This window comes from Aulonocara sp. 'chitande type north' Nkhata Bay, linkage group LG6 (genome assembly GCF_057382095.1).
Source record: "Aulonocara sp. 'chitande type north' Nkhata Bay isolate Kocher_YH1m ecotype deep benthic linkage group LG6, A_spYH_male_GT1.1, whole genome shotgun sequence".
In the NCBI taxonomy this organism is placed as follows: domain Eukaryota; kingdom Metazoa; phylum Chordata; class Actinopteri; order Cichliformes; family Cichlidae; genus Aulonocara; species Aulonocara sp. 'chitande type north' Nkhata Bay.
In genome coordinates this window covers 26,680,510-26,708,410 of record NC_141349.1, presented here as the reverse complement: position 1 = coordinate 26,708,410, position 27,901 = coordinate 26,680,510, and the positions used below count along the sequence as shown (strand labels likewise).

Genomic DNA, 27,901 nt, shown 5'->3' with positions numbered 1-27,901 from the left:
GCACTATACAAATGCAGGCTATTTACCATATAGACACAGACACAAACATGCATTCCCACCCTCATGCACACATATACAAATACTCAGCACTCACCCAACGTAGGGATAGACATACATGGACACTGTACACACAATCACACACAATTTTATCTCACACACAAAGAGATAAAATCTTACTTCACAGTACAGGCCTTTGATTGTTTAACACACCACATTATGTGGTCTTCCTAGAAAGCAGTATAGACAAGGGATCAAGAATAGCTTGAACACAGTGGAGTGTTTAGCCATTAAAGATGAAGATATGTCCATTTAGGGAAAAGAGCTGGTACGGAACAAAGCACATCATAAATAGTGCTGGGTGTGATGGCGTGTTACTATAATCACACACTTTCCAGTTACTGTACTACAGTAAATGCATTTCATTTCATATAGAATAGAATAGAATTAGAATTCAACTTTTTTGTCATTGCACATGCACAGGTACAGGGCAACGAAATGCAGTTTGCATCCATCCAGAAGTGCTTTAGCCACGATATAGATATATTACAATATACATTAGCAATAATATAGATATGTAAGTATATTACAGAAATGGGTCTATTATGGTATGTTATAATGTACACGGTATGAAGTATGTTATGAATATTCTATAACTATAAGTATGTACAGGCTGTAGTGAGTACAAGCTATGTACAGGATATAAATATGAAAAACTATACAGAATATGAAATAAAAAAAACTATACAGAAATCTGAGATATACAGTTATACAGAAATGTGAACTATGCAGGTTATAAACAGTTGTTGGATTAAAAATTATTGTATGTACAGAATGATTATTTACACAGAACTATACAGTAGTGCAAGATAAGTGAGATATGTGGATAGTTTCTACAGAGGCTATATAAAGTGTAAGTGGTTGTGAGTGGTGGTTCAGTCCATGTTATTATTGTGTGTTTGAGGGTACAGTTGTCCATTGTGTGTGTGTAGGTGGTTGTGGGTCAGTCCATGAGTTTAATGTGGGTCATATGACGGAATAAGCAGAAATAATGTAACGAGTAGCATAGTACCATATATATATATATATACTTTATATGGGGAGTAATAAATATTATATAACAGACTGTATTACCTGTAGGAAATGTGCAATACATGGCTTTCTTTGGGTAATAATGGATTGACAGTGTCAACTTTTGTTGGGCGAGAACATGCCAGCCTTATGTTGACAGCCTGCTGTGCTGCATCTTGGAAAAAACGTATTTAAATCTAAATGTATGAATGTGAGCTTAAGTGCAATCCTGTGTTTCAGAAGCTGTAACAGTAGGAACACTCCATTTATAGATTTCCATAAGACTAAGACGGCAGACTGAAAAGCTTTTACTTTTACAACTGCTACTATGGGTCAAGGCGACCACAAATGCTATTGACCTGCATCTGTATTTGACTTGTAAATGTCTTTTTCACCCCCTTTAAACTGTACACTAACAAAGAACCACCGGAACCATAAAACTGACAGTTAAATAATATAAGTAACATTATTGCTTACATATTGCTGATACTAATACTAATGTTGGCATTCAGTCTCTTGAGAGGCCAAACCTTGTGAAACTGCTTTCACTAAGCCTTCAACATTAAAGCATAAAAGCTTAAAATTAAGGCAGATATATTTTCACGCTTACTGCCAGGAAGAGCAGCTACAACAGAAGGTGGCTGTAAGCAATCGAGAACACAGCAAATTCCATGTAATGTCAGTGAAATGACGCAGCTTACACAAAGGGTACAAACATCCCTGCTGTGAAATGGTGTCATGCCTTTGTGAAATAATCCTATATTTTCAAATTCAATTCAGTAATACAATGACGGAAAAAAAAAGCACAATAGCTGTTCTCCTGAGAAGCAGATGCTATTGTGTGCTTGGGGTGGCCCTGTAGTCATGGATATATGGTGACAATTGTGAATTATCATTTGCTAGGTGCAACAAATTACTCAGTGGTGTCCTACTTTTAAAGACATATTAGAGTCTACTGCGCTCGGGGCCAAGAGAGCGCTGACTGAGGGAGTGAAACAAGTGAAAGGAAGCGTCTACAAGCGTCTATCGGGTGAAGAAGAGAGAGGGTGATACGGAGAATTATAGCTAATGAGAAAGTGCAAATGGTATGTGAGAGGGAGGAGGAACTTCTGAAGTGCAGAAACTTTGACAGAGCTTTGCCCTATTCCATCTGCTCAGCTATCATATTTGAAAGGCAAAATTACATGGTACATCTAATTCCCCTGCACAGTTAACATCAAATTGTCTCAGCGCTAACATCCTAATTCTTTCACTGACAAAGACAAAGGCTGCATTTTTTTTCATTTCACCGAGAACCTGCAAAGTTTTGGATTAGAAACAACCTGACATTTTTCTTTCCAAGGCGAGCGAGATGAAGTGCTAATTTAGGCAGAATAAATAGAAAGCGGTGGCAGGATGTCACAACTGTGGTGGTGGGTGAGACCGGCGTGACCTGACTCCTGGTTATTTCTTTGTTTTGACGAGGTCACAAATGTTAGGCAGATATTGGATTCCCACGAGCGCTGAATGGGAATGCTGAGGCAGAATTAGAATGACCACAGAATGACTGCAGCGGGTATCCTAATGAAGCATCTCAGTCCCTCTGTTTAGATGACCCATTTTCTCTTCCTCTCTCTTTTTCTTCCTTCTCTCACTAATACAGATGCCCCAAATTCTTCAGAGGGAAGAATATGCATAAATTTAATTAAAATTATTGGGTGAGATTCGTATAGCCTCCCTCTAAACCATTAGTTCTTGGGCTTGCTCGGACTATGGCAGGTGAGGAGTCTGATGGGGTCAGTCCTCCTTCTTGGGAGAAAATGTCACAGTGAAAATGGTAAATTACAATAACACAAATGAACTTTCACTTTAAAGGACAAGATGGGATTGAAAATGTGTGTTTTTTATGTATGGATGAATGAATTAGAAACAGATTTTGGAGGGTTTATGAAGTAAAAGTGTGAGGACTAGTCCAAATTGCAAACCATTGCAAGATAGATGGGGATTTTGTTAAATATCTTGCAATTACAAAATTCCCGTGGGCAACTGATTATACAGTACTCAGACACCCAGTGTAAGTGAACACGGTTGTTAGTTCAATAAGAGATGCTCTATTTCCATGCTTGAGCTAGACTGTGCTCTACCAAGGGGCTTGGACAGCATGAAGAGGACGGTGTTTTTAACTAGTTTTATAATTTCCCCACCTTCTCAGATAAGAAATGATTCATAAACACTTTAAAACTGCCCCTTTTTTAAAAAAAAACATACACATACAAACAGGGGGAAATGAACAGGGAAAGAAAATCACATATTTAAAACATAAACAAACCAAAGGGAAAACACAGCTCGATTCACATAGTTTACCTTTTCTCCTATAAGTATTTTTAGCAATGAAGTTCAGTAATACGACTACTTTTTCAGTTATGAGTACTGAAGGTACTGTATTTTAAAATTCAATAATTAAGCCACGGTTTGCTAGTACCTATTTTCTTATGATAACTTCTTCAGCACTTGTACTCATTTGTCTTATCCAGGAGCATACTATATTTTTGTCACACTTTCGATTACAGCCCACAGTGTATTGCACAGTGCATTAATGCTGTAAGTAGGAGTGACTGAGGTTTAGTCATCACGGAAACATGTTATACATACAGTAAGGTTTAGTACCAAATTACTGATAACTACCTAAATCATTTTCATGTTTCTGAAATGGTTAGTGTTTTTTTTCTTCATAAGATTTATTTTCATTTTTAAATTGAAAAACAAACAAACAAAAAAAAGAAACAAACAAAAAGCTCACAAACATCTACAACTAACCACAACATGGCAGGCCATTGTGACCACAGGAGCACTCCTAGGTGCACACTGTTGTATCCATGCCATTCAAGGATAACCTCAGACATCCGAAAACCAAACACAAAAAGTAATAACATAATGAAAATAACAATAATAATAACATAATAACATTGGTAATTACAGAAAGAATTAGGACAAAAAAAAAACAACCCCAAAAAACAAAAACAAGAACTCAAAAAGCAAAACAAAAAGCACAGAACATCATACGAAACCCCTTCAGTCAATGAGCAACCTAATTAAGTTTTGTATTACACTAGGCAGAGTAATCCAAAATCTACAAATCATAAATAATCATAAGTAATGCCACTCTGCACAGTTGTTGTTGTTTTAAAAAAAAAAACGAACTTTCTCATCCCTGTCACTCGTCCATGATGTAACTATAATGATGGATGATGATGGTTCATGTCAATAAAGTTGTGCTTTAGGAGCTAGTTACCACTAAAGTGAGCCTAAACAATTGTGAGAACAAAACCATTTAAAAAAAAATGTATTTATTTTTTAAGTAGAAGGTTTTTTTTTCAAATGCAACCTTTCACACAGCTCACCAAGTAGCACCAAACTGTTTCTATGCAGCTTGATAGTAATTCTGTCTGGTAGCTTAAACTGTATGTTACAGGAAGAAAGACAATGTTAAGGTGTGTTAATTCCACTCTCAGATTTGGAGCAAGATAAGAGAAAGAAAGGACACGAGAGAGCGCAAGTTTAAGAACTGCTCAGCAAGTGACATGTCTGGCAGCTGGCGTTGTAGACACTGCAGAGGAGGTGTGGCTTTTTCCCAAACAGCAACACTGGCAATACCTGGGCCCAATGTGTCACTGCTCTAAAAAAGTCCTGGGAGCTCGGCTGCTGTGCACCTCTCCTTTATGAGGCACCCAATTAGACTGCATTTGCTGCTTCAGTTTTCAATTTATTGCATTACACGACACTGCATTTAACACTTCTCCACTCATACGTTCATTTACCCTGCTAACGTCACCCACCCTTGAGTGGAATGATTATGCAATAGTTAGTATTGTCACCTCACAGGAAGAAGGTTACAGATTTGAATCTCCTGGGTGGCTGGGACGTTTCTATGTGGACCCGTGCCCAGATGGGTCACCTAGATTTCTCTGGCTTCCAGAGAAGCACAGTATGAATGTATGATTAAATGCAACTTACAGTCTAAATCACTTTGAGGGATCAAATCGACTAGAAAAGCACTATATAAATACAAATAATAAAATATTTCTTAATTGCCATTTGCGTCTCCCTTATTGACATTTTTTAAACTTTTTAAATTAAACATTGGATTTGATCATGTCATGTTCCTGGAGTTCTCTGGTATTTTCATGCACAGAACTGTCAATCATGTTGTATTGTTTAAATTGTCTATTTTACGGCAGTACTAGGTAGTGCAGTCCAGCGTAGTGCAGGCTAAATTTGTTAGCTTGCAGTGTTACCTTGCAGGTCTTGAAAGACGCCTACAAATAAAATGTATTATTATTATTGTTATTGCAGTCATCACTGTCATCCCTGTTGGACAACGTCTCCCACCCCATGCAGCAGACTGTGACAGCACTGAGCAGCTCCTTCAGTGGGAGACTGCGGCACCCACGGTGTGGGACGGAGAGATTTCGCAGGTCTTTCCTCCCCACTGCTGTCAGACTCCACAACAAAGACTTTAACTGAACAAACACACACATCCACACATGTGCAATAACACTAAGTGCAATAATCTTTTCTGGCATCGTTGTATTTTTACTCAGTTGTATATAGCATTCGTATTCTATTTTTATCTTATTGTATATTTTTATTCTATTTTATTCTACTGTATATAGTATATTATTTTATTCTATTCTGTACAGCTGTGTACTGTATTTATTCTTATTGTATTCTAATTTTTGCGTCATAACTTTTGCACTGTCCACTTCCTGCTGTGACAAAACAAATTTCCCACGTGTGGGACTAATAAAGGTTATCTTATCTTATCTTATCTTATCTTATCAGCAAGGAGGAGCAGATTTCACGTGTCACTGCTCCTGTAGCTGCACAATTCTGCTTGTGTGTATGTGCTTACATGTGTTTTTTTTCCCTCTTCTCAAGCATCTGCTGTCAACCAGTTGGTGAAAAACGAGGTGAATATAAGTCATCTGGTGAGAAGTAGTCACTAATAGGATCGAGCCTGCTCCTTCTTCGCAACATAAGCACACAGACACATAACTTCAGCACACATAGACTGTTGGAGACATTCACACTCTCAGACACCTCCACAGGAATGAGCTATGGCCTTATTACCCACCTCACTTCCTAGCAGCCGGTGTCCTCCCGTAAAAGCACAACAGTGTTCCTATCCTCTCTCCTACACATCATCCATCCATCCATCCATGCTCCCTCCTCTTTTCAACATTGCCCTAATGTTTTCCTGGGACTTTTTTGCCTTCACATTCTGCTTTCTTTCTACTATTCTCCCTTCCTCCGCTCTTATTTTCTCTTTACCTCATTTACTCTTTTGCTCCACATCTCCCCTCCTACCTCTTTTCTTTGGCATCCCACCTCAAGCACCTGATTTCTACCCTGAATTAAAATAGCCTCTTCCGCACCTCTTTCTTCAGCATGGCACCTACCTGATTTAGTCAAAGCTCTTCTTTCCCTTTACACCTCCACTCTTGCCTCCCTGCTCCAATCCTATCTTAACCCATTCCTTTCCTTTCCATCATATACCTCTGTGGCTGATCTACTTACCTTTCTGCTCTCGATCACTCTTCCCTATTCCCTTGACTCCTCTCCTGCTTTCTCCTAGCCTCCTTTCTTCCCTGCCCCCCTCTTTTCTCACCCCATTTTTTTCCTCCCAGCCCTAACACCTGCTGCTGAAGATGTCTAGACCAGGAATGAAATGAGGATGGAGAGAGGGGCGAGGACGTGGTGCATGTGTGCACAAATAGGACGATAAAAGACAGGAAAAGCATGGAGAGAGAATATAAGGGGCGAAAATGTTTGAGTAAAAACAGAAAATGGTTTGAAGAATGAGTAGATGTCATGAGGAATGCAGATATGTTGTAAATAGGTTCGCAAATTTAAACCGAACTGATTGTTGTCCATTTTTAGAAGAAAAAAGATTTACTACTTCTCGGTGGTTTCTTTTCAGCTGTCACTTTCAGATTTTTCTTTTCATTCTAAATTGTTTGGCTTCTTCCAGACAACACAGCAGCAATCATTTTTTATGGTTCACTGCTTCACACCCACTGAACACCTCTGTCTACCCATCTGTAATTTCATTTTTGATCTGAGAAACCTACCCAAGTCACACATTGTATCAAAGCGAAGGAGCGTGATCTAAGAGGACTTTTCTCCGTTTCTTCCTTATGAACAACATGAATGAAATTTGTGCCATCAGTCCAGGCATATCACCACGCATAGAGTCCGTGTGGTGGGATTAGAAGAAAGGATGAAAAATAAAGAAAAAAAAAAAAAAAAAAGGGCCTCGACTAAATGATGAAGGAAATGAGGACAAACAGATGCTGGATTACATCTTTATATGGCAGTTACACACTGAGAGAGAGTTTTGTTTGATGGCTCGCTTGTTTGTGTGGTTCAGAGTGTTATGTGTGTGTGCTTGACAGGAGGAGGTGTCCTGTCTGTAGCAGGATGTGATAATTAACCTTTCTCCTGCTGAGCGCTGCTATTAAAGCTAGGGCTGTAAATGAATCTTATCACGAAAACAACATATTACACAACTTCACTTGTTTAGAGCTGTTGTACATTCAGAGTGAAATTGTAAATTGGACTGGTTCATGCAGAGGCCATTCTGTCTGCTCATGTCTATCTGTGCTTATCTTTATGTGCGCTTACTTACCTGTCACTTCAAATTCATGGCCAGACCCACTGGAGAAACCTTTTACTTTAAAATCAAATAGAATTATTCAAATTTCTGTATTATCTGTTGACATCCAAATTTATGATTTGGCTTTTCTTTCTTTTTTTCCCTCTTACCTGCTGCTTGGAGGGATGAAAACTACTAGATTTACTGGCAGCAGTTTCACAACATAACGCAATCATGTGCTTAGATTTAAATTGCTGTGGTCAAAGTTAATATAGAAATGTTTTGATTAGTTTCAAAATTACTTTTTTCTGTAGAAAATAATTATTTTTATCAATGCGTACAACTTTAGTTAGGGGAATATGTCTGTGTAGGTTCTCAGTCATTCAGGTCATGGTATTCTAAGCAGCTTGGAAAGAAAGCGACTAGACTTCTTTGAGTTTCGTGAAGACCTCTCGGATGAGAGGTCAAACATCTTCAAGAAACCAGTTGCTTTCTTTCCAAGCTCCTTCGACTTCTGTTAGGGGAGTTGAACAGTCCTCCTGGTCACAACACAAGAAAACTAAATACGAGGGATTTTTGGAAATAACAGGGTCACTACTCTTCCTCCCTTAGCAGATTTAATGGCAGCAGACAGCAGTGGGTTTAAGTTAAAATGCTAGCTTGCATTTTGCCCTCTCTGATATTTCTGGTTTGCTAGTCTAGCTGGGAAGTGGATCTCTTTGCTTCCCTGAATCTGACTTAAACTTCCAGAGCTTTAAGTCACAGTATAAGTGACAGTGAAATATAACATGGGTTTTATAGATTGGTGCTCAGAAAACTACATAAATATGCATACAACTGACACAAATCAAAGTCGGAAAGTGGCAAACCACGTAAGGTTGCAGAGTTTCAGAATTAAAGTACATTGTGGAGACTCTGGAGAGTCTCCAATGCTCTACAGAGCTCCTAATGCTCTGCCGAGTTTTTAACCCCCTCTAGCATTAACATCAGCATAAAACTCATAAAACTGTGAACCAGGAGCTTGATGGCACGGGTTTCCATGGCAGCACAGCTCCTGCAGGTGTAATGTTTAGGTGGCGCTGTACATTTGTCCATATTGTGTATGTTCTCAAACACATGCATAATATTAACAACCTGTGCGTGAATTAATTTAATCAATATACCAACATGATTGTGCTCCTGAAAGACAGATAATTTTGAAACAAAATATTGATTGTACACTGTCTCTGCCAATGTTTAGCTACAACTCTATGCAACTAAATGCAGGTGGAAATTAATGGATAGATTTTATTGATTCTGGGTATACTGGGCAATCCAGAGATGCATCTGGATTGCCCAGTATACCCAGAACTGTATATACGCATAACTGTCAGGTTCTTAGATGTAGTCTATTTTATATTTAATGCTAATTGTAAATGATTTCAGTGTGCTAGAAAAAACATTATGCCTCCATAAATTCTACATTAATATGATGATTTTACAGTTGAATATTGCTGGGTACAAGTTTCTGTCTGAAGAATAAAAACACAAATGAGATTATGAAGCGATGAATTACTGATGACAGAGGAAAAAAAAACAGGCGAAAACTTGATATGACAGCAGAGATACAAATCGAGAAATATGGAGAAAATAAATGAGGAAGGAGGAAAGAGACAAAAACACACTTCAAAAGCGTTGGTTAGGCATGACACATAAAACTTAGAGGTTAAGGTCTAAGCACTGGTTTTGACCCAGGACTGTGACCTTCCAAAATCATTGATTTGGCTCAAATACAGTATCTGGATCGCCTACCCAACGTCACTGTAAATTAATTTTTTTATTGGTTGTATCATTTAACACAAAGGCAAAGACTCATTTGGATCAAATTGATTGTAGCCCTCAGAGATTTTTTTTCCTTAAAAAAAAACAAAAGCTGTAAATAGAATATTTAACAGGTGTTGTGTGTAGGTACATGAACGATCACAAATTCAAAAATGCCTTAATTCCCTTATCGTGCAGTGTAACCTTTTGTCTCAATAGACAAATTGTTTCCATTCAGTATCAGTTCTGATCAACTGAGAAAAACTAAATAATGGTTTTCCATTAGTATTACAGATCATTTAACCCTTTAAATATATTTTAAACAACACAATTTACATCATTAACAATGATTCTAGCTGGTGAGTGCTTGGAGACAAGTCACCATCTTCCACAAATTATGTAACTACTGTAATTTGCTAGTGACCAAAGACCAAACCTTCTCTATTTCACAGAAAAGTCAAAATCCTGTTTCAGCATAATACTGAAAACTATTCCATGGATTTGTTACTTCTAGGCTGGACTATTGTAATTCCTTATTATGAGGTTTTTCTAAGATGAAAAAAGTTAATCCAAAATACTGCAGCGAGTGTACTATCCAGAAAGAGAGATTATATTTGACTCATATTAACTTATTTTCATAGGTTCCCTGCAGACCATGTCATTTTCAAACTGCAAGCTTACTCATGGTTCCTAGAGTTTCCTCATGTAGAATGAGAGGCTCCTCACCTGTGAAACCAGCTCCCATTTTGGGTTCAGGACACAAATACCCTTTGTTTTTAAGAATAGGTAAAAATGTTCCTTTTTGGATCAGATGACCTTAGCATAAACCTTAGTTATGCTGCTGTGGGCTCAGGCTGGGGGGGGGGGGGGGGGGGGGGGGGACTTCCCATGATACACTGAGCACTTCTCTTTTCACTCAACATGCCATTATTGAATGTCACTAACTTTAGTCTACTCTCTCCTTTAGCTTGATGTTGATGGTCTAGCTAAGCTCCTCCTTTTCTCTTGTCTTGGTAAATGGTTGATGCTTACTAGGCCCGATTTTGCTGTGGGTCATCCTTATGAATATAGTGCAATACCTTTCCTATTGATTAGGGAGGACAGGGTATTCAGCTGACCCAAAGCCGTTGATTTTGAACATAAAAGCAATGTTAAATAGAAATACTGTAAAAAAAACACCTTTATGAAAAATGCAAACAAATATCTATATAATTATGTCTACACTTAAAAGAAAAAATCATTTGCATGATGTCTATTAGTCTATCATCAAAGTAATCCTATCATAATTATTTACACTTCAGTGCATGTATGGCATATAATAGTTAATAGTTTAATTTTAAAGGTGCTAGGTTACTGAAAATACCGAAAACAAACACTGATTTAAGAAATACAGCAGTGTTATAATATGCTTCCTAGCAGGACAATGAATTATTAACACAGATTTTTATTATCTTACTTTTTAAACTAGAAGGGCTGACATAGCAGAGGGGTACATTGTTGTTCCAGTTTTGTTTTAGGAAACCCAGTATCAAATGTTCAAAACATTTGTTCCATAATAATCATATTTTATTACATTTTTTACATTTAATATTGCGTAAGGAGCACTTTTTCCTTTTGGACTGTATTTTTTTTTAAATACATGTAAAGCACCAATACCTCATAACTGTACTTAAGTACAGTGCCTGGTGAATTTTTGCTTACAAAGATTTACGTGCACAAAAAAATTAAACAAACCTCAAGAGTATCAAGTGAGGGCCAATGTGGCAGATGGGCCAGCAGTAGAGTAACATATGACTTTGTGCCCCGAGTATCTTCAGTAGCAGCACGCCAGCCAAACCTTAGCCACTAATGAGGCTCCACACAAAGTCCCAGCAGAGCCCACTCAAAACACTGAACCAGACACAAACACAAGGAAGACACAGAGACTAAGATGTAGGCATATGCCCTCCCAAGCGCACATGCACACACACACACATGCTTTTTCACACTACCTCGGGTAACAATAAAACGCAAGCACACACACACACACACACACACACACACACACACACACACACACACACACACACACACACACAAATAATTGAGGTTTGTACCAAAGGTTAACATTGCACCTTTGGTAAAAAAACCTTCTTAAATTCTTTGTTGGACCGGCATCCCTCTCAGCTTGTCCTTCTGAAGTAGATGTGACATAGCCTGCCATGATTATTAGTATTTTATTCCACTGTTACTGACACGTTCCAGTGTTAAGCATTCAAAATCAAAGATTAAACCTTTAACAACCTTTTGCTCCTTTCACTGTTAAATCTAAAAATTCTTTCAACATCTTTCAAATAATGTTTTTTTTTTTGGTAAAACGCTGCTTTGTCCATTTTCTGTAACTATGAATAACTTTCCAAAAATGATTTCTGCTTTATCACAGAGAAAGAATACCTGTGAACTGTAGTTTACCCAACACACGCTGCTTACTTTAGCTGAATATGAATGTACATGTGCACTCTGTACAGAACTCTGCACTGATGCATCGTGACTTTATTTTAGTTAACCTATTATTACCTATTTTTACCATGTTGTTCAACAGAGTGAAAAAAGGAGAAATAACTAAACTTTTACCCTGAACTTTAGTGAGTCATTAGATCTTCTCTCACTTAAACAGCTGAAAAATAAGTTTTCTGCTCTTAGAACAGGGGTAGAAATATTGGAGTTGTTGTACAATCATCTTTACCTGTATTTTATCCTACCAAACAGGAGCATCATTTACTTGCATCATTTTTCGGTATGGTTATGAGTTAGAGTTATGAGTATGGTTATAGTGCAATAATAAGTGCAATAATCCTTTCTGTCATCGTTGTATTTTTACTCAGTTGTATATAGTATTTGTATTTGTATTCTATTTTTATCTTATTGTATATTTATTTTATTTTATTCTACTGTATATAGTATTTTATTTTATTCTATTCTGTACAGTTGTGTACTGTATTTATTCTTATTGTATTCTAATTTTTGCCTCATAACTTTTGCACTGTCCACTTCCTGCTGTGACAAAACAAATTTCCCACGTGTGGGACTAATAAAGGTTATCTTATCTTATCTTACCTTATCTTATAGGTTCAAAAGATAACAGAATATTAACCATTTTGTCTTTTTCACCTGTTCCATCATCTCTGCTTTCATCCTTTCACTGTTCAGACTGAGGCTGCTGGCTGAGCTCTGGGTAGCTTTAGCTTTAGCAACTTTGCCTTTGTTAGCATCTTTAAAATATACATATTCAGCTGGATGATAGTCATTTCAGTGTCTTATTAAGTTTGTTATTACAAACATTTTCATGGTAGTCCCCCAATGGTTTATTTGGCAAACATTCCATACTGTCTCCACCAGAGATGGGCAGTAACGCGTTACTGTAATCTGATTACTTTTTTCAAGTAACGAGTAAAGTAAGGGATTACTATTGCAAAAACGGTAATTAGATTACCGTTACTTTCCCGTAGGAACGCTGCGTTACTGCGTTACTAAAACCGTGATTTTTTGCGAGAATGTCTCACGACAGTGACGTAAGCGAGTGCGCCGTTAGTGACAACAGCTGTCTGCAGATCAACAATGGATCACATATCGATTGTGGGAGAGAGTATGAGCGTGCAGCGTTTAAAGCGTGGAAGTACTGACCTTACTTTGAGTTTGATTCCATAAAAAGTGACAAAAACATTAGCGTCCATTGTGCGTGGGAAGAAAACTTCTTTTTACAGCGAAAAAAAACCCTAAACTTCCAAGCAAGCACCGAGTGCGCCATGACGTAATGGGAAACTCACAGAGAAAGTTGCGGATTCTTCAACTGACCGCGGCACACCTGCACCAGGGTAAACCTCCGCCTACCGCAGTCCTGCTTTACAGGTGAAAATAGAGCAACAGCACCGCTGAGTGTTTGACTTTATTTATTTTCAGCTGTGTTTTACTTGCATCTATTTGAAAGAGTGAGTGTAAACACAAAAATATTTTATTTTATGTGCTGGAATGTGCAGAAAATAGCTTTAAATGTTAAACTAATTTATTCAAGTCAGAGAATGTTGCATATAATTAAATTTTTGCTTGATGCATAAAGTTAAAAGATTAAAACTGATAAAACAAGTTTAAAAAAAGAGACTTTTCCATTTGATTACATTTTGTATGATGGATTATGCAGTAAAAGTAGAAAGATCTATCGCTTTATCACCTATTCAGGTTGTAAATCGTGTTTTTAAAAAGTAACTAAGTAACTAAGTAATTAATTACTTTTGAAAATAAGTAATCAGTAAAGTAACGGGATTACTTTTGGGGGGAAGTAATCAGTAATTAGTTACTGATTACTTTTTTCAAGTAACTTGACCAACACTGGTCTCCACTCAAAGTGAGGGGCTTCTACTCTAACAACATGTTAGCATGTAGCTGTGGCGCTGCTGTTCCCGTGTTGTGCATACATGAAAAGGTAATGTAATGTGACCTTCCAGGCCAAGAACACTGGAAACTGTCTGATTCCAGTTGCATCCCAGTTGAGCGTTGCATCTCTAGTCTTCTGATTACTTTGCCATTTGCCTTTTTTATCAGCGTTGTCTGGACTTTACAGCTTTTGTTGCTTTTGCTAGTTAGTTTATTAAAGTTACTTTTCCTATTCATGCTGCCTGAGTGCCTGTGCTTGGTGTCCTCTTACCAGAACTCCACATAACAGTGACATTGCAGATATTACAGAGACATCTTTTATGCCCAAACACAAGGTCAAACCCAGCTGTATGGCATTGAAGCACATTTAATTTTCTTTTGAAAGTATTGTGAGTCTGCTGATATTATTACAGAACATTGCAGCCTGAAAGTAATACATTTGAGATTTACTAAAGCTGAAACCTGTAGTCTACAAATAAACAACAATATTGGCATTGCTTTTTAAAAACTGTAAGGTATTTTTATTTTTTTTGCTCTTGTTGATTTGCAGACGGGTTCAGATTCAGTCGTAAGATGCCACAGAAGAGGACTTACTGTGTTTTATTATAGTTTGTGTACGGAATTGCCAAACAGCTTCTCCTTATATGTTGATTTAAAAATATTTATTGCCTAATACAAGGATGAAAATATATCACACGTGCTATAAAATCCCAATGGAAAGTGTAATACTGGCTGCTGATTCTGCTCTGTACATTTCAGACCATGGCTATACCAGCTGAGTGCAGTGGGAGTGCTACCCAGAGTGTCTCTTTGTTATCTTAACACAATTTCATTGTGTTTCAGTGAGCAGAATACTGAGCCAAATAAATTTTGAGGACGCAGACTGTTCCGTGAAACACACACTGTGCCAAGTGCTGATGGCATGCTGTGTTTTATGGGTAGAAAATCAGACGAAGAAAAGTACTGAACAAGAAAAGGAAAACATGAAATGAGACACTCTTACCTTAAGAAGCACTTCAGCACTTCAAACTGCAAAGAAAAGGAGCGAAACAGGGGAGAGGCAGAAGGAGAGAGGGAGGGACAAGAGGGGAGACGAGAGGGGGAAAAAAAGAGAGACTGAAATTAGATTACCATAGGGTGCAACAACTTTCCACTTTACAGGAAAATATCTGAGATAAAACTACAGACATTTTTTGAAGGAGTGATTTAATTTCACAAGCAGTGCTGTTGTGCATTTCTCTGCAATTTCATTCCCTTGCCTTCGGCAACACATACAGTACTGAGCATTTATAGTTGACTGGCCTGCATGCATTTTGAAAAATAATTCTTTGTGAGGATGTAAAGAGTCATTTCAACAATTTTCAAGAAGTCCAGTAAAATTGATTTGGACGTAGTTATCAAAAGCACAATTACCTCTTGAGTTCAGTTTTGAGTATTTTTAATGACATCACTTAATCAGTGTTTTACACTGATAGATTACATGAAATTAAAAAAACGATAAAATGACTGTGATTTTATTTAAAGTTTTAAATGTCGAGCAGGTGTGCTTTGACAGGTTTGACTAAGAATATGGAGAAGATTTACAAGAGGAAACAAAGTGAAACCATTTCTCCTGCTCCGAATGTCACTTGACAGTTGTTTTCTTCAAAAAATAGAAAATAAAAGAAGCTGCTCTTAAGTTTAGTTTTGATGGGGCTGCTCAAATGTAAACAGAATTTAAACAAAGAAAAAAATTGTAAGGCATTATAAATAAAAAAAAATCTCTGTACAGTATGTATTCTTCAAACCTGAGTTTAAAGCAGAAAATACTACTTTGCTAGGTATTGTTCTTCTCTCTTATCCGTTGCCAACTACTGACTTTCTCTACTTCACACTGTCACATTCTCCTGGCTGCAATTCATGAAGCTTTGGAGAGAGATAGCACACACATTCACACTGCTAAAACACACTGACATGCCTAAAAAAAAAGAAGAAAAAAAAAAACAAAATAAACAAAGACTGACCAAGAAAACTGCTTCCTAATTAAAAAACTGTAACAAGCAGATGCTAAAGTAAGAAATGCTGACATAGACATTATAAAGGTTGACCAAACTTTAAAAATCATGTCTGTGCCTTCTAGCTGAGTTCGCAACATTAAAATAGATTACTAAAATAGAACCCAGGTTTCATTTTACTCACTTAATATGAAGAGAAGTTGTGTAATGAATCGTTAGCCCAACTGTACAAAAGAGTATATATATATATATATATATATATATATATATATATATATATATATATATATATTAGGGGTGCAACGATACTCGTATCGATATTGAACCGTTCGATACAGTGCTTTCGGTTCGGTACGCATATGTATCGAACAATACAAAATTTGTAATTTATTTTATCAACTTTCCTTCTGACGATGCTGTCTGTGTTGAGCGCTCAGTGAATCTGCGTTCGACTACTCCGCCTAGGCTGCACTGTTGAGCGCAGATCCACTGAGCGTTCAACACAGACAATATCGTCAGAAGGAAGAGCGCAGGGCAAGCTAGCGAGACAGAAGTTAAGCTCTCCTTGCAACATGGCAAATTGAACCTCCCCCACCCTCATTCAGATCTGGCGTTTGGAATTATTTTGGTTTTCATGTGACGTATGACCCTGAAGGTAAGCGCGTCATGGACTAAAGTAAAACAGTATGTTGGATGTGCCACGCAATGCTCAATTACATGGGTGGGAACTAGTGTGTTAGCGCAGTTAGCTCGTTAACGTGTTGGCCGTCTAGCCCCCCCCCCTGTTTATTGACATCTGCAGACGAACACTGCCGCTAGCTAACTGCTCAGCACGGCAACCGCACAGTAACAACAACACACAGAGCGCCCTCTGACCCCGGAAGGACACACCGTCGCAGCGAGAAGGTGTCACCCGTCACTATGGCAACATAAACAAAACATAACTGTACAAACAGAACCCCGAACAGCCCTGACCCGCTACATAGCCCCCACCTAAGGGGTCAGTCGTCCCCGACGACCCCATTACCCCACACAAAGTCCTGCAAATGTCCAGGTGCCTTCTTTTGGCGCACCGGCCGGTCACGACCGGCGGGGAAAAGTCACTCGGGTCAGAACATGAGGTGCCACCATCATCCCACTTCTGACACCAATGTGGCGAGCTCAGACAACGAGGAAACGGAGGTGTCGTTTGGTCTTGCTTCCCGTGAGCTAGCCAGGGAGCACAGCCGTTTATTGACATCTGCAGAAGAACACTGCCGCTAGCTAACTGCTCAGCGCGGCAACTGCACAGCAACAACAACAACAACAACACACAGGGCGCCCTCTGACCCCGGAAGGACACACCGTCGCAGCGAGAGGGCGTCACCCGTCACTATGGCAACATAAACAAAACATAGCTGTACAAACAGAACCCCGAACAGCCCTGACCCGCTACAATATGCTACTGAGAATATAGCCCAGAAGAAGCGTATAGTATAGCTTTTATTTTGGAAAGAGACATTTCTCTGTAATAAACTCTCTTTTCCAAAGATGAGTGATTCCTCAATCAGATACAGGGCTCGCAAAATCGCTAGCCCGACGTCCCGGAGCTAGCGATTTTTCCAGTCGGGCTACCAAAATCTATCTCTGCCCTGCCCGTCGGGCTATTGTAGGAAGGAAAAATATATGTCAATGCTTTTGCATTCTTTCGGAAATGTAGCTGGGCAATTATGTCATTGGCATCGGTGAGCCACTGTCAATATGTGACATATTGAAATCGCGTTTGAATTTGCGCTTGTTTTTTGCTTTCACTTTGCAATCGTGCGAAATGTGTATAGAGAGCGACAGTACTGATTGGTGAGTGATGATAATTTGCACACCAATTCCTCTGACATCGTCTTATCAATCTTAGCTTACTATGCAAACATGACAAGTGAAATCTCCCGCAGCTTAAACATATGAGAGGTTGATCGCGCAGAGAATCGCTGACCGTTATGTGTGTGTGTGTAAAAGCAGTAGGATATATATTTTAGTTCTGCTGAGCCAAATAAGAGTGGTCAGGGTGAAGAAGTGACAGCCAAAGAAAAGCTTACCACAAAACGGAAAAGTTATGACAAATCAGACTATAAGGCAAAAAGAAAGTGCAGCTTTATGGTTTCATGGACAAAAGAATTTCTGTGGCTGCAATATGACGAGCTATATAACCAGGGCTGCACATAAGTGGTCCGCAGGTGCGCATTCGCTGTCAAAAAAAAAAAAACGCGCACAAGATATGAAGTTGCAACGCGTGTTTGCATACATAAGATTTTCTGGAGGAGGACAGACATTTGTTTAAAACTCTTAAAGATGTCGAAGAAGCTTCTTTAAGCAATTACTTTGGTGTTCCTCTACCTCCAAAGAAATGTCAGAAGGAGTCCGAACCACAAAAGAAGCGCGTATTCTCGGAAAAGTGGTTGCAGGAGGTGAGCTGGCTTCAAACAAATGATGAACACACAGAGATGTGGTGCGGAATGTGCCCACTCTAGCGGACAAAAACAGTGCTTTTTATATGGACGCAAACGCGCGTTGCAACTTCTTATCTGGTGCGCGTCTTTTATTTTGACAGCGAATGTGCACATGCGGACCACTTATGTGCACCCGTGTAAATAACATAATCGAACCGAACCGAACCGTGAATTTTGTGTATCGTTGCACCCCTAATATATATATACAGTCACTTTATTACAGTAGGTGCTTTGAACGTGGCATGGCTGTTGCTGTGAGACCAGCTGATCTGAATATTTCAGAAACTGCTTTTCTACTGGGATTTTCCCACACTAACATCTCTGGGGTTTGCAGGAAAAACAGAAAATATCCAGTGGGCAGGAGTTCTTTGGGTGAAAATGCCTTGTAGATGCCAGAGGTCAGAGAAGAATGGCCAGACTGCTTTGAGCTCATAGGAAGACCTTAATTCAAATAACCACAACAAAAGTATGCAGAAGATCATCTCTGCATCAGAGCAGATAACCTAAGCATCAGAAGACCACACTGGGGGTCTGTCAGCTAAGAGTAAGAAGTTGAGCCTACAATTCACATGAATTCACCAAAATTGGGCAGTAGAAACCTGGAAAAATGTTACCTGGACTGATTTCTGTAGCAAAATTCAGATGTTAGGGTCAAAAAATGGCATCAACAACATGAAAGCAGGCATTCATCCAGCCCTGTACCAAAGATTCAGGGTTATGGCAGTGGTGTAACCGTGTCAGGGATATTTTCTTTGCACACGTTGTGCCTTTTAGTACCAAATGAACAGCCATTGTTGCTGACCATGTATGACTATGTGCATTATTCTACTGGTAGTAACGATCAAAACGGGGTACACTTCTTGAATAGGACACAGTTCACCATACTCAAATGGCCTCCAAAGACACCAGATCTCAATTCAGCAGGAGACTTGTATCATGGATGTGCAGCCAACAAATCAACAGCAACTGTGTGATGCTATCATGTCAGCATGGACCAACTGTTTCCAGCACGTTGCTGAATCTCTGTCACAGAGAATTAAGGACGTTCTGAAGGCAAAAGGGAGTCTAACCAGGTAGCAGCATGACATATTTAAAACATGGCCACTGAGTGAAGAGTAACAAAAAAAGAAGTGTGGCTGGAATGTAAACCGTAAGAAATAGTTCTTATATTTGCATATTATAGTTTTCAAAACCCGGTTTTATATTGAGTGCTTACCAGTGAAACAGAGTTAGCAAATCAAAGGCAATTTTACGTTGGTACGCGCACTAATGTTGTTTTCCTTAAATTAAATTAAATATTCATAAGAACATTGACAACATACACACATATACATGATGGTGCACTCTGTAATTAACCTAAGACTAAGCTACATGACTCCATATCCATATAATTTAAAATCAATCTTACCAATGAGTGCATGCAGACATTCAAACCCACACATACACACTCACGATCAGAGTGTTTCATTAGTGAGGAGCAGATAGATAACCCTCCCTAAGGAGACATTGACCAAGGGGCCATTGATCTACTGAGCTAAGCCATTCTGTGTGTCTGTGTGTCTGTGTGTGTGTGTGTGTGTGTGTGCGTGTGTGTGTGTGTGTGTGTGCGTGTGCGTGTGTGTGCGTGCAGAAAGTGGCCTACTGATGGAGTCTTTAAGCTGTTAGAGTAAGCACAGTAAATCTAATCCAGTTGTGTTTAATGGAAAGAGAAAGAAACAGTCTGTTGACATGTTCATTAGGACCAATTACTCTGTCCAATCACTGCCATATCACTCACTCACCAGAGAGGGTAGAGACACAAAGAGAGAGAGAGACCATCAGCAATATTTATGTCTTGGCAGACGACCATGAGAAAAGATTGATAGTACTTGAATGATAAATAAAAAACATATTTATTCCACTTACTGAGTGACAACATGGTGCATTTTGAGGCATCTAATTTCATTTGATCCCATTCAAGCCTGGCAGGGTACTGAAGTGTAAATCAATCTGACTAAAACTGGAATCACTAAATTATACAGTCTTATTGATGATTCAATAAAGCTAGTTGGGCTCAGAGGTTGTATCATGACTTATGCTAATGATCCAATGTCACAAACATATTTCCCATAACAAGCTAACAACCACAGACGAAAACAAGAAAATGCTATTGCTGGTCACATATCACGGGCCTAAGTGTGTGTGTCTGTGTGTGTGTTAGAGAGAGCTTGAACGGTTTCCATCTACATGTGGGGGACTTATAATTAGCTTTCCAGCTTGTTCTCTTACATTGGATGTGAAGGTAATTGGCGCTTTTAGACACTCACTCTCAATCTCTGTCAATGCAAGCGTGCGTGTGTGTTTGTGTGTGTCTGAGTGTATGTGTGCGCTGTAGTGTCTAAATTCTGGAGGATGGCCAAACCATTACTGTGTGCTCAGCCTGCTCTAAAGCTGCTTGTGATTCATTAGTAATGAGTCCATTTGCAAACTAAATGAGTGTCTGAGTGTCCGAACGGCGACGTGTGCAATGATTGTGTCCACTTCATCTAGTCAACACTGCGCTGCTATTTTGTAGTAAAACACACATTCTCTCACACTACTGTACATTCAGAAGCATGTTGTAATGTTTCTGTATTTGTGCGTGCACGCGCGCGCGTGTGTTGAGCCAGGATGAGAAGCTCATGTGGAGATAATGAAGTCAGTCAGTTGTGCCATTAATTACTGTTTTACACCTGCATATCTCAGCTAATTAGACATGCTGACACACACACATGCTGTATACACATACATTCTCTTGTTTTCTCAACTTGCACACACACGCAAACGCACACACTTAATAGAATTACACATGTCTGAGTGCACAGAAAACACATATTTTGTAACACTCACTCCCAAACACAAACTTCTAGACTTTTTTTTTTTTTTTCCACCGACGAGTCAAAAATACATTCTCATCTTCACTTTCTGGAAGGTGAGATGGCACTGCTAAACACAGCGTGGTTCGGGGATCTCTCTCTCCCCCCTTTCCCTCTTTTAGTCTCACTTACGAACACATCTCTGCACACCTCCGTCTCCCTTTCTCACTGTCATTCTCTCGTCCTCACACTCTTCCTTCCTGCAAGCGTTCAGTTCCCACTGTCTCTCGGTACAGTGTATAGTCTATTCACTTCTTCACATCCAGTCTTTAAACTTCGCCTCGGTGTGTGTGTGTGTGTGTGTGTGAGACAGAGACAGAGAGTGTGTCTCTCTCCTCCTAGCCCATTTCCTCAACAAAGGCCACAGCTGCTGCCGGTTTGCTGAATAAAAGATGACAGAGCCATAATATCAGGAGATTACCAGCTAACGAAACAATGATTTTGTCCAATTTAAATAGTGACATCAGTTGCATCACAACCACTTTGCATGTCAACTGTGATATGATAATGTTTGCTACCAAATGAAAACAGCTTCATCTGCACACACGGAGACTCCCTGATTTCATCTCCTCCTTTTGTTCTCTCACTCCCGATCTCACTCTCTCTCTCCCCACACATTTGCTCTGGCTCTCTGACACACACACACACACACACACACACACACACACACACACACACACACACACACACAGCAACACGAAGAGCATATGGCTATTTCTCTCCTCTTTGAGGGGTTGCTTTGAAGCTATGGCACCCGTATCGATTGGCGCTCAGATGAGCTCGCTTCACCAGAGCCCTGCGATTATCTGTCGCTTTATTTCAAACAGAGCGCAAGAGAGGGAGGCTTACACACCCATCACTCACTCACACTCTCACAGTCAGTTATACACTCATTCATGAAGTGCACGCGCACACACACACAAACACATACACACATACACAAACGGGGATAATGAGATGAGCTTACATGCTGAACCCCGATACTTAAGGCAAGCTGTGCTTCAGAACTGACAAGTGAGTGGTGAATGTTAAGAAAGTGAGGACATAGTGAGAGAAAAAAAGACTATAAAGTCTGGCAAAGTGATGAAACTTAAGAGAAAGAAATTCTTCCTACGGTTCTACGCTGATTAAAAAAAAAACACACCTCTTTTTCCATAGGCATTATGCAAATCAGTTTGGCAAAATGAGCATTTACTGGAGTGCAGTCGGTGTAAAAAAGATTGTGCTTGGGGTCAATGCTTAACACTGATTGTCATCTTTTTAAAAAAAAAAACTGGAAAAAACACAGCTGAGGTCCGATAATAAAAGTGTGGTCACCATGGTCTGCTTTTAAAGTCTGTAGGGATTATACAAAGAGGGAATTTCTGCCACATGCCCATGGGAGAAACACAGGGAGTGAGCCAGGGTGATATGAAATGTTAATGGTCTGCTCAGGGCAGCAGAACTTCATAAAAGTCTTGATTTAGAAACAGAGGCTTTCAGGAACAACGAAAATTGCCGTAGCACACAGAGAGAGGCACACATGTGGCCATGGCTTGGGAGATGGAGGGAGTTGTCTACCAATTGGAAGGCCGGTGGCTCAATCCCCGACTCCTCTAGTCTGCATATTGAATTATCCTTGGGCAAGTACTGACTTCTTAGTTTCTTCTGGAGTGTGAGTTGGGTTAAACGTGCTCAGGCATAGAGGAATAGGTGAATGAACCCTATAAGTGCTCAAACATTTATGTTTATATGCTCCTAAAAAAATTAAGGGTACAATTGAAACTTTATTTTTGGTGGGATTTTGAACTCTGCTCTCGACTCCGCTGACTACTCTTACATCATTTTGTTCTCAAAAGGTTACACAATGCACGCCGGTAAAGATTTTCAGGTTGAATATTTCATTCACAATCCAATGTATGATGTAAGTGTTCCCTTAATGTTTTGAGCAGTATATTTGAGGGTGAGGTTTGAGTCAAGATTATCACTCTTGGATTGACACCAATACTCAAGCATTTAGCAGAGTCTTTTCACAACATCTCACTTCCTTTTCTTTAAGAATATACATACAAAGGGGGCATCCACAATCTCATATTTCATGCATGATATTGCAAACAGTTACCAAACCATAAAACTTAAAGATATCCTCTAACCACACCGCTGAACTCTACACAACAAGTGCTCTCATTTGATTTTGTTCACATTCTTCATAGTAATGATTTTTTCTTTCTTTCGTTTTTTTTCCTGCACCGCTCCAATTCTCTGAGATTAAATTTTTCATCTCAAATCTTACACCCATTACCTGCACACGGTTAACTGTCACAGCATATCTGCCGGGGCACACTTAACAGAGTGGACATTACACGCAGCTGTTTGGTAACAAACACAGTTTTCTTTCGGCTACACTGTATGTTAGAGTATGCACAGAATGGGGCTGAGTATGGATATTGCACTTGGAAAACTAGGAAAAATAATGAAGTGACTGATTAGTGCACAAAACACTTGCTGCCTGTCTGGTTATGCAGAGCGTGATGCGCATGTCTAAATGTGTAAGCATGCGAATATTTGTATGCATGTGTGTGCAAGAACAAAGGGGGTCTCGAGAGGTTGCGAGGGGGATGTCTGGGTGAGTAAGTTTATTAGCTGAGGTGGAAGGTTTATGTGCATAAGTGCACCTCCGAGAACCTGAAAAAATGAAAATGTGGGTGTGAGTTTGTGTGTGTTCGTATGTGAGCAAGAGGCAGAGGGAGGGAACTGTGTGTGTGTGTGCATTTATGTGTGTATTTATATACTCGTTAGGTCGGTATCCAACCATTGCTATCAGCAGTAATCTTGACTCAGCATCAATAATGACCCCATTAGTCACAAACCCCTACTGGTGCACACTCATACACACAAACTTAAACGCACACATACACAGACTGCCAGATGGACACGTCCTCTTATTACTGTTTGTGTGTATGTGCATGTAAATTACATGTGACATTTTCTAAAGGGACACAAAAGCTATACAGACACAAAATTCAACGTATAACACTTGGTTCGTCTCATTTTTACCCATGAACCAAATGACGCTTGGAGAAATCAGTCGTTTTCACACCATCGACAATGCAGCCAGACAGATTTTTTTTAAAAACGTGTCATGTCATTTCAGCAGAGTTATGTCACTGAATTTCAGCAAGGTCGGAGTCCGTGGTAAAACTTATCCACCATTAGGTTTTAAGTTCTCAGTTCTTATTCAAATTTGACCTTGAACCTTTTTTCAATTTGATTGTGGGGTTTTTTTAATCTATAGCCGTGTGCATCTCATTAAATATGCATAAATGTGTCTTTTGTTTTGATAATATCTTTTATGTATGCAATTAATTGTATGCATGCACAAAATAAAGTTTCCATTTGACTTTCACGCTGTAAGAAAGGACAAAAACACAGGACAAAAAAGAAAACACCCTGAGTGTACTTGGAAGGACATGCAGAATCATATTCAAATGTACAGCAATTTCACCCAGTTTGACACCTTGTTATCTTCTTCGTACTACGGTGCAAGTAGTTAAAGTACAGTTTCATGCATGTTAATAGATTCGTCGTTTGCTGGCATGAAAGAGAGAGAGAGAAGGATAATGTGAGAGAAAGTAAGGCAGAAGGAAAACACAAGGGCAGGAAGCTGAATAATAAATAACATAATGGCTGTATAATGATCTTAAATCTAAAAACACAAATAGAGCCTGGCTAAACGCACACAGACAATCTGGTGAAAAGAGAGAGATCTGGAGAAAAGCTGCGTTGCTGACGGTGTAAAGGTCAGAGGTCATGTGTCAAGAGTTAAGACCCAGTCAGCGAGACCGAACCTCGCAGGAGACCTCACCTCTGCCAGCCCTCCGCCTGCAAGGGTATGTGTGTGTGTGTGTATGCTGGAAGTGCATGCGTGTCACAGTCATACATATGCACATTTACATCACATTTCAGTTACGGATGTGTGTGTGTGTGTGTGTTTGTGTGTGTGCCAATCACAAAGCTCACAGTAAGTATGTGATCCTTCCTTTATATGTCGCATGTGTGCGCGTGACCCCATGCCCTACATCCTGACAGGAAGAGCCAGCAGGCTACGTGGGGAATGTTGGACCCCGAGGTGTCAATCACAGATTTAGATTGACAGACGAGTTAGCTAGCGCTGCTCTCACATTCACCCACACACTCTCCCTCTCAGGACTGCACTCTGTCACTCTCTCAGGCTGACTGTCTTTCACTCCCTCTTCCTGTCTCTGTCTCCTCTCCATCTCTTCATTTCTCCTTGTCTCTCTTTTTTTGTCTGTCTCACAGTCCACGTCTGTACACTCACATGCTGTTTTTCAGTTTGTGAACCCCCCTTCCTGCCCTACCACCACCACCATTCGCAGTCACTGCCTGTCTCTCAGCTTGCCTCTCCTCTTTTTCTATGACAGATGGGTGCCTCAGAGGATTTCTGTTTCTGTTTTCTCTCTATCGCAGTGCATGTCCTTTCTTTGGTTTTCTAGTTTTCTTCAAAGCACACGATGGTGGTCATTCATGCATGCACACATTTGTGATGAATGTGTGTCAAACATCTGTCTGTTTAAATGTGGCTTCATGACTGTTATTGTTTTGCTGTCTCTGAAAAAAATGCAAAAAAAAGGTATTTTAGACTTCTGACTGTGAAATACGTGCATGCTGTTAATGGTTTTAAATGTTAAAATGAGTTTTAAGATGTTAAAAAGAAACCTAAAATTACTGCTTAACAAGTAATGCTATTTGTTCAGTTATTCAAATTGGTGCTGGATTAAACCTCCTCGTATGTGGATGCCAAGCTTGGGTTGAAGTTTTTTTAGGTAACGTGTTTATAAGTGGAGTCAAATATAACATATGTGATTGAAACTAAGCAGAAAGTAAGTGTCTCTCTAACTATTATTCCACAGTTTTAAAGAAAGTGATCTGGATCTACGCGAAAATGTAACAGGTTTCCTTTTTTGCCTATCCTCCACGTCTCTAAACCATTTTCATCAGAGTGATAGTTTTTGAATCATCTTGCTAACAGACAAATGGTATCAGTCATACCAGTGCCTCTGCACAGGAATTAAAGTAACAACAACGGCACACAGAGAGTGATCCAAGGACACTGTCCTGCTTCCTAATGTTCACATAAAGGATTTGGAGGTGTACCAAAAGTTAATGAGTACTTCAGTGCCCGAGTTCCACCTTTTCACCAAGATTTTTGAAATTTGGCTGTGTAGTTTATTCTTATCCTGCTGACAAGCAGGCAAACAGCACTGGACACTTTATTATTTTGGAAAAGGAATAAAAAAGCAAGCAGGTCATAATCTTAAGGAATTGTGCTTTCAACCACTTTTAAGAAAGCAGTGCTGGGCTAATGCAGCTCCACTCTTGAGATGACATCACAGAAGAGAAAAAGTCCTTGAGCTCCAAGGACCATTAGATAACTATATTATCCAAGCTAGAAAAATGGATAATTATATAATATTGTATAACTCAATCCTGTCTGGTTCTTTATATACAGACGAGATCTGAACACTTGGTATGCATTTTTTTTTAGTAAATCAAGTAATTCCATAATAGGTGAATTACTACTATTACTCTTTGTTCTCAGTGTAAGCAGAGTGTAACAGGTCTAAATAGTGCAAACATCACTCCAAGTCAGTGAACACACTTTACAATAAATGCGTCCAGGTGTGATTGCAGATTAAGTCACCTGAAAACACAACTATTAGCACTGGTGCACAAATAATCACGTGTTTCCAATGTACTGAAGACTCAGTTCTATAGAGTGATGTATGATCTGCAAATCTGTTGCACTGAGCTAATAGCTGTATAATAATCCTACTGCTTATCTCTACAAACATCCAGAAGGAGCAAATATCTTCTGATGTTTTACCTTTGCAGAGATGTCAAATCTGTCCTCAAAACAGGATAAATTGCCTGCCTTGTTGTATAATCAGGCGTCAGTGGTGACTTCCTTGTTTGCATCTCATTTTCTCACTAGTACCTGTAGCCGCTCGCCCATTCCTCGCAGCCCGTTGTGCTGTTATGATGTAGTTATTTTTGGATTTGCAGGATAAGTTGCACTATATGAGAATTTTTTTCATGGCACACTTGTAATATATTTATATATCTGAAAAATAATTACTGTATGTTTAAAATAAAATGTATCTGTGAATATATGTTCTGTTTTTCACTATGGCACTCAGCCAGATCTTTAATGATGTATCCGTGTTTCCTCTTTGGGGTCAGTATAGTGTGTAACTAGTCTATTAGTGGGTGAAAAACATTCACAGTGACCATTTAGCCTCAACTTTTGCCCCTCACAAGGCCCTCGGGGCTTGACTGTTGAGAGAGTTGGTTTTAAATAAAAATGAGACATGGGGAAATCTTTATGCTTATCAAAGAACAGAAATTGGTTTCTGGTCAGCATGCAAATACATGTTTCACCTGAAACTGACAGAATGAATTCCGGTGTCTGCGATGTGTTAATGTGAGAAAGTGAGAAAAGGAGGGAAAGTAAGGGAAAACTGCGTTCAGTTACATCTGAGCACAGGGCTGATCTGTCAAACTATATTCAGAGACTCTTTTAAAAAAACATAGTGTAGCCTCTCCTTCTATTCTATACTC

The 27,901-nt window shown here is 39.3% G+C and overlaps 1 protein-coding gene across 1 annotated transcript in view; it reads right to left on the bottom strand.

The window, feature by feature from the left end:
• Positions 1 to 27,901, bottom strand: part of ptprdb (protein tyrosine phosphatase receptor type Db) — a 154,835-nt gene that overhangs the window by 116,093 nt on the left and 10,841 nt on the right. The window contains exon 3 of the mRNA XM_086295938.1: positions 14,916 to 14,941. The gene's annotated coding sequence lies outside the window, so the exon portion shown is untranslated. The remainder of the gene's footprint in view (positions 1 to 14,915; positions 14,942 to 27,901) is intronic.